The sequence below is a fragment of the Amblyomma maculatum genome, chromosome 3 (genome assembly GCF_055883805.1).
Source record: "Amblyomma maculatum isolate TAMU_Amacu chromosome 3, ASM5588380v1, whole genome shotgun sequence".
Classification (NCBI taxonomy): Eukaryota; Metazoa; Arthropoda; class Arachnida; order Ixodida; family Ixodidae; genus Amblyomma; species Amblyomma maculatum.
This window is the reverse complement of record NC_139346.1, coordinates 109,834,660-109,858,151: the sequence shown is the minus strand read 5'-3', so window position 1 is coordinate 109,858,151 and position 23,492 is coordinate 109,834,660. Positions and strand designations below refer to the sequence as shown.

At 50.5% G+C, this 23,492-nt stretch overlaps 1 protein-coding gene across 1 annotated transcript in view; it reads right to left on the bottom strand.

The window, feature by feature from the left end:
• LOC146195678 (LIM/homeobox protein Lhx1-like) overlaps positions 1–23,492 on the bottom strand; it is a 196,223-nt gene that overhangs the window by 124,359 nt on the left and 48,372 nt on the right. The gene's annotated exons all lie outside the window — the stretch shown is intronic.

Genomic DNA, 23,492 nt, shown 5'->3' with positions numbered 1-23,492 from the left:
GAACAATATGGCAGCGCCCTGCAGGGAGCCCAAAATGCAAAATATACGCAAATACGAAAGGAAGGGCTGGGTGCCCTTGGCGCGCTTACAACTTTGAGAAGAATATACTCTTGCCCTGGCGCATTTTCCTCTCCACGGCATGCACATGCTGCCAAGGAATGCTCACAGATCCGATATCCGACCTCGCGCATGTATGAATGCCATAACGCCTCCCTACCAGCGCACGATGTTTAGATGACAGCTGAAATGATATACAATGCATGCAGTTTTGCGCAGCCGTCAACACAGAAGGCATGGATGCAGGGAATGCAAGACATCTGAAAAACAAACAAACAAAAACTGGCAGCTTGCGCAACGGCTGTAAGCGTCGGGGTCACAGCGTGGAATGGAGCTGTCAGCTTTTTCCGAAAGAGTCCCGCCGTGGTGGTGCAGTGGGCGCTCGAACACTGCAGCTGAAGGATGAGGGATCGAATCCCGGCCTTGGCGGCCGCTTTTCGATGGAGGCGAAAACGTGCTGTGCGATGTCAGTATACGTTAAAGAACCCCTATACATTTCCGGAGCCTTCCACTACGGCGTCTCTTATTATAGCCTGAGTCGGTTTGGGACGTTAAACCCCACAAACCAAACCTTTTACGAAAGTATGCACATCACTTTGCTCGCTTTAGTAAGTGCCTCTCAATGTGGCCCGTTGGACACTTCGGCTCGCAAAATATCGATGGTGAGAGAAATTCGCATTCGCCACACCTTCGAAGCCCGTAGGACTTCCAGGAACACTAGGGCAGCGAAGTACGAACGTCTGCAGACAGTCACGAGAAGGAAATTAAGCCGGAAATATACAAGAGGCCGTTGTGTGTAAAAACCTTTGGGCTGCATATTTTTGCCAACTGCTTACGTGGCACTTGGTGCGGTTCAGGTGTCCGCAAAAAACAAGTGTGACAGATACTGCGCCTTTCCCTTCCTGTGAACCAATTATTATTATTATTATTATTATTATTATTATTATTATTATTATTATTATTATTATTATTATTATTATTATTATTATTATTATTATTAGCCACGACGCGAAGAAGGAGATGGAAAAGCAATCTCACCTCCTTGGTTGTCTTATATCCCACCGTCGCTCGTTATTTCTACTTCCTCTTCCTATGTCTCGGCTACAATAAATGAAATTCTCGAGGTGCCGTAAGAGAAAACACCACAATCTGTCCATGCGCAGACGCTTTGCCCTTCCTATACATGTGTATGTTGCAGTCCTCGGCGTGCACAACTATGTACACGTACGGACTCGGCAGTGCCCACATAGGTTTCGTGATTCCCGTGCACACTGGCCCGTGGTCATCGGGCCGGTGCGATGCTCTCCCAGCCGGCCCGCATGTGCCTGTCCATGCGAACCAAGCGGACAGCGCCTGTTACGGGCTGCGGAGCGAGTTTTAATTAGAGCGGCTCTCTTCTGTCCGTCCCTAGACTCCACATATGTCTCCGTGTATGTAGACAAAGCGTTTAATCGAAGAACGGTCTGTCGTGCGCCCCCCCCCCCCCCCCCTCTCTCTCTCAATTGAGCGTTGTATGCGTCGCGGACGCATCACTCTGAAAGGATGTGATACCGACAAAAGAACGCACCCTTGTTTGAAATTTGACCAGCTAAGGGGAGCATGTAATGGCACACCGGCTCTCATGCCGGTAGACCATTGTAAATGCTCGCAGTAGGAGGCGATGGTCACGAATTCCAACGAGAGGGTAGAGTTTGTGTGAGTTGCAGCTAAGCAAAGCGTGCTTGCGTCATGCGTGAGCAAGCTCTTTTTGCGGGTGCAATCCCGTCTGCAATTTATTCAAAGTAAAACTGCTCGTGTTTACAGGTGACCTTTGCGACGTTTTATCGACATCAATATCGAACTTCAGGAAAAGGGAGAATCTTGTTAACACTAAGCTGGTTAACTATAAGCCTAGTAAGTAACTTTTTAACTTTTAGAGCTGAGCGATTTCCATGTTTGTGGCTGGCCTTCAGTTTCAAAGTTTACTACGTTTCGTGGTTATAGTAAATGACAGAATAATAAACAAAAAGATGCCCAGATCAGGCATCGTAATGCGACCATCTTAAAAAAAAAAAGAAAAAAAGAAGGCAGTCGGAAAACCAAGGATTGAAAACTTTCAAAGTTTAAGAAAATCAGTAACACATCAATATTGTATCAGGTGTAGTAATGCAGATAGAAATACTAGCAGAGAAACTAGCACGGAGAGACAAAGGTTACCGGGGAACGGGTGACAGACGAAGTGGTGTGCTCACAGACGACGACGACCGAGGAACGCCTGAACGATGAAAGGCTTTTCTAGAAGACGACGACGCACAGTGATTTTCCAACTGGATATTTATGATGAGGCTCCGGATACTTAGGCGAGAAAATCTTTTAAAAATAACGAAGGCTGCAGGGGTTGATAACGAGATGATATGCTGCTGTACCAGATGCTATGTGCTATGTTATCATTTAGTGCACATGATCACGGCGGCTCGATGGAAGCGCTAGTGGGCTTCCATCGAGCGGCCGTGGCATGATATTCATGGGACGAGAGAGTGGAGCCATGTGACCGTTATAAGGACAGCGCGATCACGGCTACCGTCGCTTGTTCTCGTGTTGCGTGTGAGGCATATGAGAGCGATATGCGAGTCCTCGTGTGCAGGTGCCACAGTTGATGGCTCCGTGAATACATAAACAGCGAATTCCGATAAGTGTTGAACTCACAAAATAAGAACTTACGATAGGAAGCTTTGTTTTTAAGAGTGTAATGACCTCTATACACCTAAATATTCGCTATGATCAGCAATGATTAGGTATCGAACAGAAGTCGTGACTTGCATGAGAGTCAAGGCAATTATGTTGCACGGTATTTCACGTGAATGGAACCTTAAAATTGCATCCTAATGTGCATGCGTGAAATTAGAGAGGACCACAGATCGATGTCGATCGCGTCATCACACCCTTCACTCGGGCCTTAAGTCCCCCTAATCTCTATGCCCTGCATGCCGTGGCTGCAATTCTTTGAAACGAAGCAAGAAATAGGAAGCAGTGCCTCTTATTTAGTTTATGGGCACACAAGCATATGATGCCTCGCCATTGATACCAAACCTAAACAATTAGTACATCTACTTTTGCGATATAAAACAGTGCATTTAGCGAGACATCATCGCCTGACGCCATCATGCCGACAATATGTCTTATAACCTTAGTATTTACGACATTTCAAGCGTCGCATACATATTTACTAGAAAGACCACGGTCGGTTTGCTCTCTATGCTTTCCGGCGCTATACGTGTGCACAATAGATCTCAAAAGAGTCAGTGACGAAATAAACATCTACGACAAGTGAAACATCTTCACTGCCGACAGGAGCAACTAAATGCGCTCGTATCGCCAAGCATGTCTACATGCAGCATGCATGGCACGCGCGGAAAGAAGAAATATAGCCACCGCTACGGTTTTTCTTATACCTCAGGGGAGTCTGCGCACGAACCTGATTTACAGAGTGAGACAAATAGGCGCATGCAAATCGCGCTCCCTTACCTGGAAATTCTGGGCCGTCGCCACGCGCGCGCCTATATAGTGCGAGAAGATGCATCCGCCTGCGCGAATAAGCACTGAGCAGCGAGCGTGCGCCTTGATGTAGGCCAGTAAATCTGAGATAAACCTGTCTGCGCTGCGTTTGCCCATCCCCCTCCACCTGCTGCGGCGAGCTAGTTTGCGTGAACGCTGTCAACGAGTGCTGCGTGCCGAGCTGAGCTATCTATCGCATCTGCCCCTTCCTTCGTATCGTGTCTATGCATATCGGACTGCTTGCTTCAACAGTGCTCGCCTATCTCTCTCTCCTTCCTGCTTTGTTCCTGGGGCAAAAACGGCGTATTTGAGCAGGGTTGTTTCATCAAACGTCCCATATGTGGCTCTCGTACCTTTTGCACTTGCTTGAAAGTTTTCACGTTCTGCTGTATTATACGGGGCCTAAAATTTACCGAGAAAGGTTTTTGAAAAAATATTTACTTCCACGCTTGAGCCATTCTTTTTAAATTGCAGTTGGGCGCTAATTGAAGCAATAAGGAAAACATCAACAAAAAGGGGGCAAAGAAAAGGACCCCCAGACGCCTGACGAAAACCACCTCTTTCGCGGTGGTCCCAAGGGGGGGACTATATATCGAATGAGGAAGGCAGACAAGATTTAGTGCCTTGGAGAAGGCCTATGGCAGGCGGACGCAAGGCTATACTGATGCGGCCAAGTTTTCGACGTGGCTGGCGCACGCGACCAGCTTTACTATATATATGAACTACTTGAGATGGCGACATCGCCGCGGTCGCCATGAACGAACGACATGGACTCGGCTGAAGAGGCGATATTACTCTAGCCGCCTCTGCACCTGCATGCAGAAGGCGAAGCTTCATACTATTTTTCCTGACCCGCATTCATATCGAACATGAATACTTTTGGTGTAGTCATCGCTTATTTTGTGTGCCTTTCCTCACGAACCTTATTTTTTCCGCGCTGTGTTAACTATTAAAATGAACTAGTACCAGCAGCAAGCCTTTTCTCCTGTCACAATGCAGAAGCCTTTAGAAATGACGGATTTCAGCCCATGCTTTTACCGTCCTAAACAGCGAGAACTTCCTAAGTACGTATCTACGTCATCTGGACACTGGGCCGCGAGTCCCTGCAGGTGAGCAACTCGGTGGCCGACGCCGCACAATCCGAGAACAGGTTCTTAGTGCATCATCGCTGCAGTGTGCGCCGCGAAAATGGAGGTGGTGGACATCCTACACCACCTGTACTCAACATATTTTACCTACCTCCTCGCCACATGCGCGGTGATGTACAGGGAAGTATTTTGTCAACGCCATCATGCTCAACGGGTCCAACCAATTTTGGTTTGGCGTGGTTTATGGAGCGATTCAGGCATTGAAAGACGCCGTATAGTGGAGGGTTCTGGAAATTTCGACCACAAGGGATCCGTTAAGCTGACCGCACTGACGTCGCACATCACACGTACGCCTGGCTTTTCTTCTCCATCGAAAAGCGGCCGGCACGTCCGGGATTCGATCCCGCATCCTTGGGCACAGTAGCTGAGCGACCTAACCACTGCACCACCGCGGCGAGTGATGAACAAAGTGTACTACGCGAATATGAATAGAAAAGGACGAGAAGGGTGCCTAACAAGCGCAGAGTACTCAAGAGGGATGCATTTCAAGTGGTACGTGAACTGAACTGCAAGCACTGCAACGCGTATCTCCCCTATCCCCAACCCCACCCGGGAGGACTGGGGTCCTGTACTAGGGTACAGGACCCCAGTGGCGTCGGCCACTCCATGCACCTAGTGCTTGTGAGGACTAGCCCCATAAGGGTTGATCTAATCACACATTCCTGTACATATATACTCATTTCAAGTTATTAAATTGGCCTTTATTCTCCTCCTCTTCCTCCAACAACAACGACCTGCGTCATATGGCGCGTGAGTGCGACTGCACGCCATCCGCGCAACAACCATGCGAAGAGCAGTGAGAGCCCGCGGCTAGCCAACCACGACCACGATGACCAGATCAGGCTGGTTTAAAGGGCGCAGAGAAACTGCCGGGCTACACGCGCGTGTCTAGAGAAAATAACCCTCTCTCATTAAAAAAAAAAAGTATTTTATTCCTACTCCTACAAGGAGATGGTTAACAGATCGTTGATGGGCCTTCTTGCTTTTGTTTGTTTTTCGAAATGCATGCAGCGTTGTTAGTCCAATGATAAACAGCTGTCGCGAATCGGTCGGATCAAGAACCTCGTTGCATAAGGCTCTAAAGATAGCTGAATAACGAACGACTTCCTGCACGCCTTGTATGCCTGCATAGTCGCTAGCCGGCTGTTGCTCTCGGTATATATACCTAAAGGAACGCTATACCGTCGATCTTTCGACCTATCGCACTCCTCTTAGGATGCGCGGAACTGTGATGGCGTTGCCGGGCCATTCACCGCCAGCAGGTCGACCTTTAGCTTCTATTCGGCATCTGCTGTCACGCGCGATGTTTGTGTTGCGTCCCAAGCACGAATGGCCCGCGATGGAGCTCAGAAAAGATGACAACCTCCTCAGACAAGTTCAGGGTCTTCCTCTGCATGCATTTCTGCACAAGGATGCGTCAACTTGACGGCATGTGTTATAGGTCGAGTATAGTTGTCAATGATTGATTTCAAAATTTGGGGGATAAGTTCTTATAGCACTTTGTAAAGTCTGCTGGTGGTGAAAGGACGCTTTAACGCAAACATCTGCATGACGTTTGGTGCTCGATAGAAGCTCTTGAGTACTAAATAACGAGAGCTCAGAAACAAAGCATGCGCACACAATGCCGGAGCTGCTTCACGTGAGCACAAGAAGTCAGGACGGCGGCAGGCACGTCGATAGTGAAACTGAGATCTCCAATAGCATCCAGGCAGAGGAAGCGCGGCTCTGCAGAAGAATGAAGCCAACACACGAAAACGCTAGCCTGCGCTATAGTAATGTTGCTGGCAACGCACAGTTCACAAACTATCAACAAACGCACTTGCATCTCTCCTAGTCCTAGCACCTGCAGGCGAGGCTGTATAAATGTAAGGGGAGGGCGAGCGCACGAATATGTATATATCCACGCGGAGAAGCGCATGGGAGTCGTCGTCGTCGTCCTCGTCGTGGACGGTGCGGCGATGGCGGCAGTTTAGCAGAGTGCCGTGATTTGCGGCCGCTTCCAGCTGCGCGCGGGTTCGGAGCCCGGGTTCCGCACTGAAAGAGGTGACGGTCGGAAAGTCGGGATTCGTAATAAAGAAAAAGGTCGTATGCAAAAATAAAAGACGCTATAAAAGCAACGAGAAGGAACGAGTTGCTGCTCAAGATGCGCGTGTCTTCCTGCCCGCTCGGCAGCCCGTCTCCTCCTTCCTCTGAATAAGGAAGGGAGGGAGAAACAGAAGCAGTGGCAGCGAAGCCTCGGAGCTCGAGAATCACGCCGGCGGTTCCTCGCCGCGGTGGAGTGCTTTATAGCGACGAGCAATTTGAAAAGGTCCCTGCGCATAAACACCTTTCAAAAGGGGAGGAAGCTCCCCTCGTTTCGTTCCAAACCCGCTGCCAGCTTTATCGCGTCGGGCGGTGAACTGTCGCGCATCGACGTTGTTTATGGAGCCCGCGGTTGCAGGCGGAGAGGGCGGGCATGAAAGGGAAACGCTCTTTCGTGTACAAACACACACAACTTGCCTGCGCAAGCCGTTCATATGTGTACACCACACTGACAGCTTTCTCTCTCAGACCCCTTACGAACCCCCCCTTCTTTTATAGTTGGTGGTAGTGGGGGTGCATGTGGCTATTCTGCTTTTCCTGCATATAATGCACCCCCCCCCCGCCCCCCTTCTTTTCCCATGCATTCCGAACGTCGTTTAGTAAGCGAAGTAAAACCATATTTCTCCTCGATGTGGTTGCTGGTCCTGCGCTAACCTCTTTCCTGCGTGCTTCACCGCCACTCGATGTCTGTCCTCGGCGCGTTTCGTTGTTCCACGCATGCGTGGTGCATCTACACCACACGGACAGCCCGTTGTGCGACCACTTGAATGCGGCTGGAAGAAGATCTTCCCTTCCTGGAATCCCTTCTTCTAGTCCCTTTCTATATCGGACACGCGCCGAATACTCCGTATATATAGGCACTGTTCCTTTTTCGATGAATTGCGACGCCTCGTATCTGCCTTCTTCCGCCGCTCTTTTATATTTATTTTACTGCCCGTTGGGCCACCCATGCATAGACGTTCTCCAGCGCACGCGCGCTACACAAGAAGGGGATGGAAAAAGAGCCCGAGGTTAGAGCGTGCGTTTGTGACGCGAGGCCTTTCACGAGGGCGCGACGGCGATGGATACGAAGAGATATGTGCGTGTATGAATGCACGAAGTTGGAAATAGAAAATCTGAAGCTTCCTATAATGTATTGGTGCTGCCCCGGACAGATGGGCGCTATATAGGCCTCTGGAAGAGAGCTGAGGGGTTTAGCTTGCCGGAGATGCACTGACGTAGGCGTATACCGGTTTACCGGACCCCTCCCACGGCAAGCCGGGAAAACAAATGTTCCCTATACATGCCTATGGGAGCCTGAAATTTAGGACTGGCGATGGAAACTATATAAATATGCACATGCACAAATGGCGAATAAACTGCTGTTTCAAAGATGCTGTTTGCAAACGTGTAATAGCAGCAAGGACACTTCGATGCATGCACGTCTGCATTTTAGAGCCACCTCACAGTATAGGTGTTTGCTACCACAGGTATATGCATCCCGCAAGTAGATGTTTATCTTCACTTGTTTACCTGTTTACGATCTAAAGAGATTACAGGTACAATTGATTTTAGCCACTCCTTACGGCAATCGCTTTCAAAGAGGTCTCGCGCTTCCATCTCTTTGAAGCAAACTATCGCTGTCACCGCACGTGAAGTGAACATTTAAGCAGGAATAGTAACAAAAAGAAAATTGCTCTCCTCGTCTTCAAAGCCATCGGTAGTCACAACGTGTCTGCTCTAGGCAAAATAAAATCAGAGAGAGGGATTTAAGGAAATAGGCTGATCAGAAAGGGTGGTTGTGAGCGTAGCGCTGACATTGTTTCACCATTTTCGTTCTGTGAAGTAAAGCCGCGGTGCTGCGTGCAATATTAGACAATAATTACCGGCTTGCCCACTGCGGGATGCAAAGATGTCCTGACTCCAGGTCACACGAAAAAACAAAGAGAGAGAGAGAGAGAGAAAGCCTACATGGTAACGCTTGTTTGGACACTCGTACACAATAAGCCAAAAGCATGAAGACATGTTTAAAGTAGAGAAATGAAAGTATACATTTCCCCATTCCTTCAAAGACCGCGCAAGAGAGACCGTTGATAATTTAATTACTTCGTCATGTAGCTTACTCTAAAGGGTATGGGAGGGACTGTTACAGTTTTATGCTCACGCCTTCTTGAGTGAGGAAAATCAAGTGCAAAGAAAACGTTGCGAACGCACGTTTTGCTCGCGTATGCAGCCACTTCCAATATCGGAGGCGTAGCCTACACAATACCCAGAAATGTGGCGCAACAAACACAATCAAGCTGTTATTTTGAGGTAGCCTGCACCGCGGCGCTGACGCCTATCCTACCGGCTTTTCGGTTTTGCACAGAAGCCGCTACCCACATACGCTGCGCCACCCGCATTTATGCGACCATGTGTGTCCGACTGCTTTACATATTTTTAAGTCGGCCGCTGCTCGCGTGCGTGTCTGCTTGCTCGAGCCAGAACGGATGAGCCGCCGACAGGCAGAAAAAGAAAATGGGAGAAGGAAAAAAGAAAAAACGGGTGAACAGAGTAGAAGATTGGGAGCGAGGAGGGAGGGAGAGGGCGTATAATTGATCGCCGCGATCTCGATAGCCTCCCCACCGATCATCCTCGGCTGAATGCGAGCTCGGAGCGCCTTCTGGGCGCATTCCTTCGACACTTGTGTTTTCTATACACGACAACTCGAAGAAAAGAAAAAAATAAAAACGCTCTCGCACGAAGAAAAGAAAAAAATGAAAACGCTCTCGCTCGTAGAGCGAAAAAAAGAAGAAAGAGAGAAAGAGCATACGAAGCCGAAAAGGTGAAACACATGCACACCCCACCACGCCCTCAATGGATAGAATGAAGAGCAAGAAGAGAAAGGAGAGTTGGTCGCGAGCACGCACATACGCAGGTGTGGTAGCGGGCAAACGTGCATGTTGAAGCATGGGAAGCCTTATAACGATCGGATGAAGGGACGGAGGAAGAAGTGCGCACAGTGGTGTGTACAAGAAGCGCGAGTCCCTGCTTTGTTTTCTTTATAGTCTTTTCTTCTTTTTTTTTTCTTTGTGCAGCCGCCGCAACCATCTCCTCTTCGTCCCACCAGGAATTTCTGAACGTCCATCCGCGGTGGGTCTTTGATGATTCCCCCCCCCCCCCTCTACTCTGCTCTCATTGGGCTTCATCCTTTCATTTCTTTCGGCATATTTCTTCTTACGTCGTTGATGCAGCGTCACTGCCGAGAGGGATGATATGTCCGCCGGTCCGTCCTTCTTGGATGCCTCCAGTCAGCGCGCATCCCTCCAGGAGGAGGAGGGACGAAATCAGGGAGCATGCATCAACAGAGGCAACACCTCTGGCCTGCCTGCACACACGCCTTCCGGCTAATCCATACTCGCGGCTGCGCTCAAAGTGAGCGCTATACGACGACGGGCCGACTTGTGGCGCAGGCTGCAGGTAGGCCGCCGTCCTTCTTGGTGTGTGCCTCAAGAAAAATGACGCCCACGGCAGCGGCGGCAGGGCATGCCGCCAGCCATGGCCTCGCTCTTCCATCCGAGGTAAAGCCGCTCCCTGCTGCCGCGGCAGAGAGATTGCTTCTCTTTCGGCGAAGCCAGGCGCCGCGCCCATAAAGCGCCGGCCAGCCGTCGGCCGTGCTGGCAACGGCGGAACTGCGACGAGCATCGATGTAACACCCCCTGTTCTTCTACATGCATAGGCTACGATCGCAGCCTTGGCGCGCAATTAAGGGCGCCGGGGCGCTGACGACGAACGAGCCCTGGTCGGAGCTCATTGGATGGCACAGCGCGTTGATGCGTATAAGTTGATTGGTCGGTACTTTGCCGGTAGCGGGCGTTGTGGGTGGGAGATTATTTTTTCTGCACAGACAGGTGTATATACATGAACGCAACACACACCGTACTGAACGTCGTTGCGTGTACATGCAGAGCCCGGGAGAGGAGAACTGGGCATGTCTGGTTGGCCGCCCAGTATATATACGGGTGAGAACGGTTCTTGAGAGAAACGCCTTTGATGGTCATGTTTTGCTGAGTTGTCGTGGCGCTGGTCACATAGGCGAGCATGGGCGGGCCGCAGCGGACCACCGCACGGTATGGACGCATCCTACAAGCTGCTCAGCTGTGCTAAACGAATATAACTTGTACGATTAGGGTGCGTCTTGTGCTTGTGGTCTACTCTTGCGTATATATGCACACAAGACAAAAGCGAAACTAGCGCCGTGAAAGTTTGTCATCACAGATTGGGAGGCTTGGAGAAAGAATAAGGGAAGGGGGGGGGGGGGGGGGGGGGACAACCGATAAATGTGGTTAACATTGCCTGGGCTCGCAAATGCCAGAACTGAACTCAAGAAAACAATGAAGGGATGCGGAAGAAGACAGCCGCGTCAACAACACCTGCGTTAGGGCGCTCGAAAGTAAGAGATAATCATCAACCCGAAGGCCTCCGAAACACGAGCACCTTTAACGAATAAAAAGAGAAGAAAAAGAAAATAGGAGGCAAAAGAGGCTCTGCGGCGGCTATAGTATATTTAAGCGTATAGACGTTCATAGCTACCGAGCTCACAAGCTGTCCTTTTCTCCTTGACGCGAACAAAAGAAAAACAGTGCGAAGGGAGCGAAACGCACTCACTCACACACACACATGCACAAACGCACACGCGCTCAGGGGCTGTGTTGAATAAAGTCGTTAACAAGCATAAAGACCGCGCTGCTGCGGCACGAGCCGGAATTCCTCGGCAATCAACGCCCACGGCGCTGCAGCCGCCGAATCCTTTGTTTCCCACGCGGCCTGCTCTCTCTCTCTCCTCTGCACTCGCGTATCTAGCGCCAGGCGTGTTTGCCGGTTTTAGGCCGAAAATTAAGAGGAGAAAAAGAGAGCCTCTGTTTCGTTAGCGCGCAAAACGAAAACCAACCACCCGCTCGGTTTGCCCCGCGTATTGGCAGAATAGAAATGCTATAGGGAGATAGGAAAGAATAGAGCTATAGGGGGATACGCGCGGCGGGGCGCGTTATACACTTTCGCGCGCTTTTTGTTCTCGTCCGCGCGTTCACCGCCGCCGTGCGTTCGCTCTCGTTTGTGCGGCATAACGCTAGCGCCCAAGGAGGGAACGGTTCGCGCGCAAACCCGCAAGCTGCCGTCCACACCGGCGAGAACGCGCGCTCTATATACTTATTAGGTGAAACAAAAGTGGTGTTCAATAAGTTCCGCAGGGCTGCTGTGTGCGTGTGTATTATTAGTACACAACAGTGTACGTGCAGCGGGGGGTGCGGAACGCGGGTTGCTGTTCGCGTCAGCATGGCCTTGCGCTCCTTTCAGTTTTTCTTCCTCTCGTCCTCATTTGTATTTTACCGCACTAGGGTTCCGTGTGGTTCAACGTATACAGACAGGAATTCAGAAGCTGGAGTGGGGGAAGGGGAGGTGGAGGGGCGGGATCTATAGAGAACGTCGTTGGTGCTGCTCAGACGTGGCAAGGCTATATAGGAAAGAATGTTTAGGTAGGTCTTAATCAGATCGTGAGAGGGCAAGTGCTGTGACGCGGTCGATTGCAACAGAAAGTGGGCCCACACCTCCTCTCCGGGCTTTGCTGCAGCAGCCTGGCAGCCCTATTGTTTCCGGGTACGAATAAAGGGAAGGACAGCTTTACTGCTGCACGATTAAAGCGTTTGCACGGCGTATATACGACCGTGGTACATGTATACCTCAACACTCAAGCGCGTTACTTAATACAAATTCACGTGACCTTGCTTGCTCTATGTAGCCGACATATACTTTCATTGGCTAATTATCCTCGGAGATGGATGGCACTAAAGGAATTTCGTGTTTTAGGGGTTGTTCTCTCCTTCTGATACGATCGAAACGAAACAGGAGGTGAGGCGACGAATGTCATATGCCACCTGCATGATGACCTCGTTCGTTAATAAAAGCGGTACGAATTTCACCGCTGCAGTGCAGAGCGCGAAACATTGTCGGCATTTCTTTTACCTATAGGCTACTTCGTCATTTCTTTTCTCGACCCGCAGTTTGCGTGCTGTAAGCAATGAACACACAGTTTTTATGCAAGACATCCTGCTGGCGGGCAACACAGTATACCAACGCAATCATTTACCGTTCCCCCGATAGGAGAGCGGAACTGAAACCAGTGTTCCGCGTTTTCGCACAGGCACAAGACGCACTGAAGCCATTCGTTGTATGCGGAGATAGTTTCTCTGGGGCCCCGCTGTAAAGCAGACATCCTCGTCGCCCGAGGCCACCGTGCACGTCGATCGTTCGGGTCTGCCTCGCCCCATCGTCCTTTCTCCTGGCAGCATGCATCTCTCTGGTCGACCTCCGCCTCGGCGACGGCGCATGCGAGACCCGTCGTCCCAATCTGGGCGCGGCCGAGTGGGCCACTCCTATGCGCCCCCCGCTGCTGCCTCCGGAGCTGCCAGACTCCCACGGTACGGGGGGGGGGGGGGGGGGGGGGGGAGCAGCGCCGGCCAAAGACGGACGAGCTGCGCTCGCCAGCGACGCTGTATGAACGACGTAGTCAAGCCCCCAGGTGCCCTCTATGTCCGTGCCTGTGTTTTTGTGCGTGCGAGTGTATACTCTTGTATCGAATGTACTAAAGGCGTAAAACCTAGTACTGTGCTTAATTATTGCAGCTATACACGCGAGGAAGGGCCTGTTCTCCGGTGATGACGTCCGGGTTTCTATGAACAGTTGCCCGTCTCCGCTAATCAGGCGTGCTCATATTTAGTTGAGGAGCGCGCCGTCAGCTATCGGAGAAGGGGGGAAGCACCGAAAGCTCCAAAGTGAAAACAAAGGGTAGCTTTCTTCGCGAGAACGGCGGATGTTAGCTCTGCGCCGAAGTTGAAAATGTGCCACGGAAAATAAGGAAAACTATCACAACCGAGGAAACAATGTAATTTACAGAAGAAAGAAAATCCGCTTTTCACACGGTAATCACTGGCTGATTACGGATGCACGTGCACATCGACAGTGCTGAATTTGCCGCCTGCTCATTGCGAATCGCGGCAAAGAAAACGTAATAAGCTGGTATTACTGTTTATAACGCTTGTGTATATAGCAGCCACGGAGTTTTTGAGCAGTTGGGCAAGCAGTCAACGCACTAAGTATGCATGCATATAACACGTACCTGTTTAACCTAGAAATATGTCACATGTTCCATCAATATTTACAACCGTCTATATATAGTTTTAAATTGGGATGGAAAACGACAGAACGCTGTTATATATACAGACCTAATAGAACGCGATTCATAAACCGTGGTGGTCTCTTAGAGTCATTCAAGCGCTCGTAATGTTTCTGACGCAGTTAAGTGAACCTGACGGCCGCCCTTTCCGGCCTGCTACTCTGATATAGCAAACTCGCTCATGGCAACTGTCCAGGAAGAGTTAGCCTACTAGCGCATACGCACCGATCGAACTAATCGGGCGTGGTCGCCTACCGTCGGCAACCAGACAAAACAAAACAAAAATGAAATAAACACCATATAAAAAGAGACCGCGTAACCTTTCGTGACTGCCTTTAGTACCGCGATCACAAAGTACTATGAAAATAGTCCTCATGGCGCCCTGTGATAAAATGTTTGAACGCTGCCTCGTTGCCGCCTACGCTTCCCGGCGAAGTATCTCGGTTGGAGGGACTCGAGGCCTCTATTAATATGCATAGACGAAATACATGTACCTATTCTATGCTGAGGCAGGCAAAAGTAAAGAAAATGAATACATGTACAGGGTCTGCTGCTCTTAATGTGAACAAGCGTGCTCTCTTCTGAGTGCCGTTGCCTCGTATCCAAGTGCGCCGACTATATCAGCAGTCTTCGTGCCTGCGCTCCTTTGCTTCGATTTGCGGCCGCCTCGGACGCATAAGCACTTTAAAGGAAGCATGCTTGTTCGTACTAAGAGTGGACGACCATGTAATACTCATTCCGCATATATACGCTTCCTAACCCGGTCCTTGCGCATTCCCGCGCAAGGATCGCTAGCCAGAGTGATCGCGATTTTCGTCGGTTGTTCACAAACCGCTGGCAAGTATGAACGACATTTTTCTCAGAGGCAATCTGGGGCAAATTTGTGTCGTTGTATATAGTTTTTCGAGTTCCAAAAAGCTGGACATTCCGTTTAAGAGCAATTGTATTGGTGGTGGCATTGCGCCTGATATGATAGTGTATTGTCTCAATTCACTACGTTGCGAATTTTGAAGCCCATCGCCTTGAAAACCGTTGTCGTCGAAATGGTTTATCGGTATTCCTTAAATATATTTTCTACTGTCTTCTTACAACTGTGCATAGCTGTATTGATATTTTTTCTGAACATTATTCATTTAAAGTATGTGTTTTCCTGGAGTTGAACCCCTCCCCCCCCCCCCCCCCCTCTCCCGCCTTGCGATATGCCGTTAAGGTGCTGCAGGTAGCTGTATAAATAAATTTAAATAAATAAATGATATAATGTTCTGTTGATTCAGTGAGATTCATTATAGGACACACAGCGCAACGGCAGAAAGCGACGTTAACATAATTCAAGGTACCGGTAATTAAAAATTAATTGCGAGAATGTGTTTTCGTCAACAAAGGAGGAAAATGCATTCGTCAGCTAGACGTCGCTTTGCTTTAATTTGTGTGCACTTGAGCTCGTGCAGAAGATAAGAGAAAGAGAACAAAGATATAACCGTATGGAAATAGCTGACCAAAATAAATACCAAGAAAGCGAAAGACAACAATGAAAGTGTCAACACGGGCGCCACTGGAGCTTGTCACGCCAGGGTCGCACGCACGCCACACGGAAATTCTTTGCGAAGAAAGCGACCGCGCGCGGCTTTTCCCTTTCAAGGTTGTGTCTCCACGAGACCGCATGCAATGACAGATCACTGTGCGGACTGAAGGCCGCAGCAGTGGCGAACCTGGCGTTTGTCGTCCCACTCTTGTCCCTGCCAAACGACCCAACACACTGAAGTCGAAAGTGACGCCGCCGTCCTGGCTTCCTTCGGTGCAAAATGCGTGACCCGGAGACTCCTTTGTGGGGGAGGGTAAGCTCGATGACCGGCGCAGCAAAGAGCTAGGTCGGCCCATGCACCGAATACACAGAACACGGTCGCCGTTTACGCCAAATTCCGGCCGTGCCCGCAAGCGAGTCCGTAGCGAATCATTTGTGACCGGTCGTTCTCGGAATACCATCTCTTCCTCGGGTTCTCACTCCCCTCTCCCTGGGCAGTGCCGGCGGTTCTGAGAAGGGAAACCACCCTGTCTCGACAGCGGTGATTCTCTGTGCTTGCATATACGTATATGCACGCATGTATAACAAACATGGCAAGTGCGAAGACGGCAGACACCGCCGAATTCCGTGTATACTCCATGCACGCTGCGTGTGGTACACGGCGGGAGGGGTTTCTCAACGAGCCGGTTGATTAGCCATACGAGACCGTACACCTCCGGACACCTGTATGATTAGCGATGCACAGCTGCCGCAGATCTTCAGCAGCGTTTGTACCCGTGGGTAATAGTAGGTGGGTTCACTTCCTCGCAGAGGTGTAAAGCTTACACAATCACTCTGGTAGTTCGAGATACTGCATACATTCATATAAAAACACCACTTGGTAGACGAGAGCCCATGATTGGGCTCTTGTTGTTCGAAATCCATCACCACAAGTTTTATTTGCATAATCTAATACGTCGCTTCGTCAAAAAAGCATATATGCGAAAAAAAAAAAAAGAAGAAACGCTTTCTCGCGGCCTCTCCTTGATTTATTATACCTCAAAGGTCCCTTTCCGGGACATTACATGAGGAGTTCAATCTACTCTCGCGTATTGCAGGTGCATGTGAAATCGGCCACAAGTGTCGTTGTACCCTCTTGTACTCCTGCAGGATCAGCATAGGAGGAGGAGGTATCAGAATAACGAGTGTATAATTACAAAGGCAGACACGATGTCCACAGAAAAAGTTCTTAGAACCCCAATTATATCACTGATGCATACTCGTCTGAATTGAGCACTTCACATGCGACGTAGCAAGGTAGGTATATATACTCTCATCCCTGTACTATTAAAATCAGAACAAATAAGAAAATACACTGCCAACAATAACTAGCGCGATAAAGAACTTCATGCAAGCGCCGAATTGAAATCTCTCTCGCAGCTCCGGGATGGCTGCTGTCGAAACCAGTACAACAGCGTCGAAAGAAATAAAATAAGAAACACGTGTCAGCGCGCGCTCGACAAGATGCCCGCGGCAGTCCTCTGTGGGTGGTGTTGGCTGGGCGCAGTCCCTCGTTCCTCCACCCCTCGTCTTCTGGCGCTGACGGGCGTCGTCGCAGCGCCGATCACTTCACCCGAGCAGCGAAGAGAGAGAAGGGATAAAGAGAGAAAGGGGTTGTCGCGGAGACACAAGCGAAGCAAAAGGAGCAGCGGCTCGCACGCCGGAGGCGATCGGGCGCGTGCGACCGCGAAACGAACGGTGCCGGAGTACGCTTCCGCACCGCCGGAGAGGAAGGCACGCCGGCGCGCGGCAATCCCATGGAGCGTTGCGCTTGTGAGCAGCGCGCTTTGTGCTACTTCCCCCAGCCTCTGGTTGAAACCGGCAGATTCATCAGGCTCGTCCGCATTGTGGCTGGCTTGACACCACCAAGATGCAGCATCCTATTTTTACGTAACGTTGCACAGCGTGCAAGTTAGGGGGCGATCCTTTCGATACTGTGGAGATAAGCTTTCAAGGGCCCGCCGCAACGGTGAGGATTTCACCGAAGCTAATTGGGCATGTATAGGGGTTGTGCAACTTTCTTGTCTAGAGGCGAAATAGACACTGTTGCATTGAAATGAAATTTCGCAATACTGCCTTGAATGTTCCGCTTTTAGATGCAATAGCCCCCCCCCCCCCCCCCCCCCCCCGCCCCATCTTTTCTCATCATCTTCTGCTCTTAGCAACAACTACTTTTCTTCTTCCAATGCGCAAGCCTTTCAGCGCTGTGGTTCGAGCTTTGAGAGCACACAATCATCAGGCGTCTGTACAGCGTCTGTCATGCCCTAAACGCGGTGCACGCAGCCGTCCTCGGATATTTTTTCAAGTCTCACGGCTCCGTGATCTGAAGAGCACGAGAGAAAGAGAGAGAAAAGAAATCTTCGATAACGAATACCATCCGAGTCAGTGATGAGATCTTTTAATGTGTTTCCAAAAGAATCACCACAATCCTCTCCTACACGGCTATATTGAACGAGCCAATGACTGTATATGAGAGTTGGCTGAATTTTTAACTGAAAAACAACTGCCTCCTATCTCTCTCCTTGTGCGACTTTTCTGTACATTTTCTTTAACGAAACAATGTGATAGTCCACAAGGTATAGATTAAACTGTAATGGCAGTAATGCCAAATTCCACATCTTTGCGCTGAAATCAATGAAAATTATTGTTGCTCACAAATGCAATAAAATGCGCGCGCTCACGGGTGCGCACGTTTCATGCCTTTGTGCTGACACCTTTAGGCAGCACTCACGGTTGCATTCAGGTATTACTCACCGAAGTGAAAGCAGTATATCGCTTAAAATATGTGCTCTTATAACCAACCTTTCCGCATCATCTAACGACGCATATGCTTGTAACAAAAGACGGGTCCGCAAACTCATTCTTCTGGAAAGGAAGTCGGCACGCCTGAAAGAAGCGTGTACAGAAACAACGCGCAGGATACGGCGGTGTGATACAATGTTAACAACTGCAGGGTGCGCTTGTCGAACGGTCACCGCAGCTCCATCACCGCTACTGCAAGACGCGTCATATAGTATAATAGTATATACATTACGGCAGTAGCTGCGCGTCGAAAGGAAAAACGCGCTGGCGCCGATTGAGAAGAAAAGATGTGGTTCGACATATATCGTGGATCGACAAACCGCGCCCCTCGCCCTCACTCGATTACACTCAACTGGACGAGGTGTGACAAAATAAAGATTGCCGGGCGTCCACGCAAGCTCCTCCAACCTTTCTCCCATTGCACAATTCTGCGTGCTCGATAGCAGCGATCCGAAGAACGCTCACGTTGTCTTGTTGCCGGCCGACGGGCGATTTCGAGGAGAGCAACCTCCGGCAACGCTTTGAGCCGCAAATTGCGCGCGTCCGCAAGCTATAGTATGGATCGGCTCGGCAAAACTTTAGATGTTTCTTTTTTTTCCGTGGCCTATTTTCCCGTGTCCCGCAACGACATACGCATAAAAAGACAGGTCCTAAACCACCGACTTCAGCGCTGTGGCTGGTGCCAGTGAGTGCAAAATGCATACGCTTCGGGAAAGCAAATGCGGAAGGCGGAACATGATAGTGTCACGTTCGGGAGTTGGACGAGGAGGCATATCTGTCCCGGATTGCGCCCGGTTATCCATAGCACATTATCTTATGGGGTGTAATATATCGAGCACGTTTTCAGGGCCCGATTAACCGACGCGAATGCCATTTTCGAATATTCAGACGAAAATTCAGTTTCACTGTATTCCAGAGGAGCCGTACAGACTCTCATGAAAGTCTGCAGACCTATAGCCAGAGGCGCAAAATGCAATCAAAGCTTCTTACGGACATTTTCTAACGAATTTGTTTTTTTTTTTTCTTTTTTTCTTTTTGCATCCGCGGGTTAGCTTTCTCAGTTTGTAACGTCGCCGGCTTTCCTACATGCAAGCAAGACGCTTGCTGGAGCTTCAATAGTAGCGTTATACCATGAAAGGAAAAAGGGACAAATGCAGGCACCACATGGCTGCCCGAAGTAGAGCTCGCACGACGATCTCGCGTGTATCAGTACACGGCAGTAAGCTCTAAGGGAGCTTTAAATACTTAGCAAGCAAGCCTGGCACACTTTTGATGGCGTCTATCAGAAGTGAGCTAATGCTTCAATGCTCACTGGAAAATTTCCGATCCTGGGCAGACAGCGACAGGTAAGAGTTGCAAAGGAATCCCAATTAGCTTCTTTCTGGCGTCTCGTTTCTTTCGGGGAAGCAGACGAATGTACACGTTGATGGAGGTCCAAAGTGCTCGGCGCGGACTATATATCTCGACCGCTTGCATAGCGGCGACCGCTGCCGGCCGCCACCATCGGCCCAGCACTGACAACAATAGATGTCCGCATTCCGGCACTCACGAACTGCACGATGTGTGCCCGCTTTGTGCAATGTATGGAGACGGGGACGAGAACGGAACTTTGGAAGTGCAGTGCCTAACGAAAGGACGTGCTGCGGTCTCCTCTGGCAATGATTTCTTGTGTGACCCAAATCAAACGCGCGAAATCATTTTCGGAAGATCATGTAATGCAGTGAACAGAGAGCCGATCGACGCTCTGTTGGGGGAGAGAGTACAACAGGGGATGAAGGAGCTCCGGGCCTCCGCCGCTTGGGACAAAGCGGGAAGGGGGGGGGGAGCTCAGACCAACACCACCTAGAAGAGTCAGCTGGACTGCTGGGGGAACACTTATTAAAGCATATGGAGGGAATAAAAAATGAAAGCAATCGAAATCGACTGAGATCGAGTTACATGGACAGCTGAAAAAAAGATTAGGTCTGTGCAGTGCTCCTGTAAATGCCATACATAACTAAAGTTGATGATGCTATTCTAGGGGCTATATGGTAACAGTTAATAGAGCGATTCAGCTTGCCGAAGACGTATACTAAGACATATACCAGTTTGCCGGACCATGCACACGCGCATTTGCAGGGGGGAGCGCAATCGCGGCCATTGCTTGAGAGCTTGAGCACAGCTTCGGAGAGAGGGTGATCATTTGTTTTCACTTTTATCGCCACTTTCGAGTTTTGTTTTCGTCACGTTTCGTCAGTTTAGCGACATTTTGAGCTTTCCATATATACTTCACGTATACCGACTCTAACAATCTGCGCCTCTGGCGAGTCTCTGGCTTGTCTCGCCCGATTAGCGACCGCCCCTTGGCTGGCTGACTCCGCACTTTCGCGGCAAGGCTTGTTATCAGTGGAAGCGTCCGGCGGTGGACGCCTTATGGATATATACGCGATGACCCACTTCCGTACACACCACCCCATAGGGTGCAGCTGGTCTCCTTGACACAGGCTTCCGTACGCACGGCTGTCCATCGAAGCGTGTGGCCTCCTCATCGGAGGCGCCGATCAGGGAGACGACTACGAGGCCTGTGCGTGGTATAGCGCGTACATATACAACGCTTCGATCGCCAGGAGACTGCAGCGGCCAGGATTTGGGATGAGGAGGAGACAGCGCGGGGAAGCAGCCGGTCGAGCCGCAGTATAGCAGGCCCTGCTTTTTCCTCCACCCCTCTTCCTCCTCCCGCTACTCCGCGTCCCGTGTAATCCAGCCGGATTGGGGCGGCCTGGCTGCCGATATCCCTTCGTCTCGAAAACGCCTCGGCACCGCTGTTAGGGGATTTGCGATCCGATTTGGAGGGGCCGCCCCCGCGCTTCTGTCTTTGCCGGGCACCCGAATGCTCTCACCCTTCCCCCCAATATATTCTCTCTCCAACGTTACTCTGCGCCAACTTCCTGATCGCCACTCTTCGCGTGCAGCTTCAGCACCCTTGCACACCCACCCCGAGTCCCCCTTCTCTCTTCGACTTGATCCTTCCTCCTCTCATTCCATACTCGGCAGAGACGAAGCGATATAAGGAGAGCGGGGAGGACACACCCGGCGAAAGAGAGCTCTCGAACGATGCTCCACAAGCGGCTGCTGTGCGGCGGATTCGTTTTAGCTCTTCCGCAAACGTTTGGCCCGACGTTTGTACTGGCCGACCTAATCTTTCTGTTGACTCCCATCGCCGCCCTCTCTCTAAACATCTGGGCCTCCGCGCCGCTTTTCTGCGCTCGAACACGATGTCACCCGCAGCGCCTGACGATACCTGGTATATAAGGGAAGCCTTGAGGGGGGCGGGGAGATGGAAGCGAGCACAGTCGAAACGTCCTGTCAACTGATTTTCAGCTTTCGCTCGAAACCACTGGCGTAGAGGCAGGGCGATCGGGATACAAGCACTCGCCGGTGGGGTCAGCGCTGGCGGCCGTATCTCTTTCTCTGTTTGCAGAGGCGGGCGAGAGCGGGATCTTTTTCTCAACATTGAGGCTCTCTAGCCGAGTGGGGGAGCGGCTCTTCGCGACCGCCTTGTTTGTTCAATCGGCCGAGAAGCACTGCAGGGGGCGCTGTGGTCCGCAACTCACCTCTCGCGCAGCTTATACCAGAGGTTTTGCCATATCGCCTCTTCAGAGTCCCTTTACACGGCGGTGTATTTTTGTTTCGGTGTATGCGTCCTTCGTAGTGTCGCTCTTTACGGTCCGGTTGCGTAACTGATTAGCGGCACCTATGAAGCGACCTCTATTGCTTAAAACCTCTTTATGGGTTCAGGGACGCGGGGATATGGCGAAAAGACGACCGTCACCCGCGAGCAGTGTTGCCGAATTAATAGCCAAATTTCGCAGGGGCAATCTGAAGTGAGCGAAATGAACACCGGAGCGCAGGTGCCGTGGCCAGCCTTGCAGCGGCTGAATCTAGCTTTAAAGCTTTTCTTGCAAGGCGAAAGACAATGGATAAAGGAAGAATGCAAAAGAAACCAAGATTACGGACCCATCTTTGCGAACATGCTATATCCACCCCTATGTACTTCGACATTCAACGTAATTACGGTGCGCTGCATTATTAACAATTATTAAACAAAAAGCAAAGCAGCGTGCTTCGAACACAATGAAGTAGCGCGAAATTTTATCCTGGTAATGCTTCTTTATTTATGCTTTTTGTTTCATTCAGAAGCTGCCTACCTTCCGCATACACTTAGTACATTTACCTCTTCGGTATAGCCGCCTACGCCACCACCATATTTGTTGCTTTTCGTTTTTTCTACTGGGACCGGCAGAAAATGTACAATCTGTACAATCTGCACGCCAGTGATACGATCAGCATATCTACACACTTCTGCGGTCACATCACTGCCTCGCGTGCCGTCAGGTGCCCTCCCCCGCAGCCCTGATACGAAAGCGACCTCTCCTCCCTTCTGCATTCCCATTCCCTCTGACTGCATCTAGCCAGCTCGGCATCGCAGCCAGAAATCGTGTCTGGTCGCACGCGGGAGAAGGCGACAAGGGGGAGACCACGTGATTCGCCCCAAGAGGTGCCCGGCTTTTCTCTAGCAGGCGTGGCCGACTGTCTTCGAGAGCAGTGCTGTCGCCGTCAATCCGATTGCCCACTCCCGCTCTTCCCTTCCCTCCCGCGTCTCCTTATACGCTTCCGGGGATACTTCTCTGCAGCATAGCGAAGCGCGGCAGCAAGCCGGAACTCCCTTGCGACGTTGGTCTGGTGAAGAAAAAAAACGTTTTTCTTTTCTTCTAGTTTCTCACTGAAATGTTTTCGCCTTAAGTTACACCGCACTGCAACCATGTATACCTACAGCAAATCATCATCGTAGCGGCATCGTCATCATCGATGGCTGCTACTGACTGTGGCGATAACAGGCTCTACAGCCCCGAACGACTGCGTGGCGTCGCTTTATCAGTGGGAACGGTGTGCGCTGCAGGCGTTAGGGATGAAACAAAATGGGAAGGAAATGAACTCCGCTGTTATATCAGGCCCATGTTTTGCTAGCCGGTCACGCATTTCACTGGGACGCCAGCCTGCGCTGAGCTGCACACAACTGAGGCCACGCACGATGCTGGCTGCCTCCTTTGCCTCCTTAGTGGCAGTACTGCAGATGCAG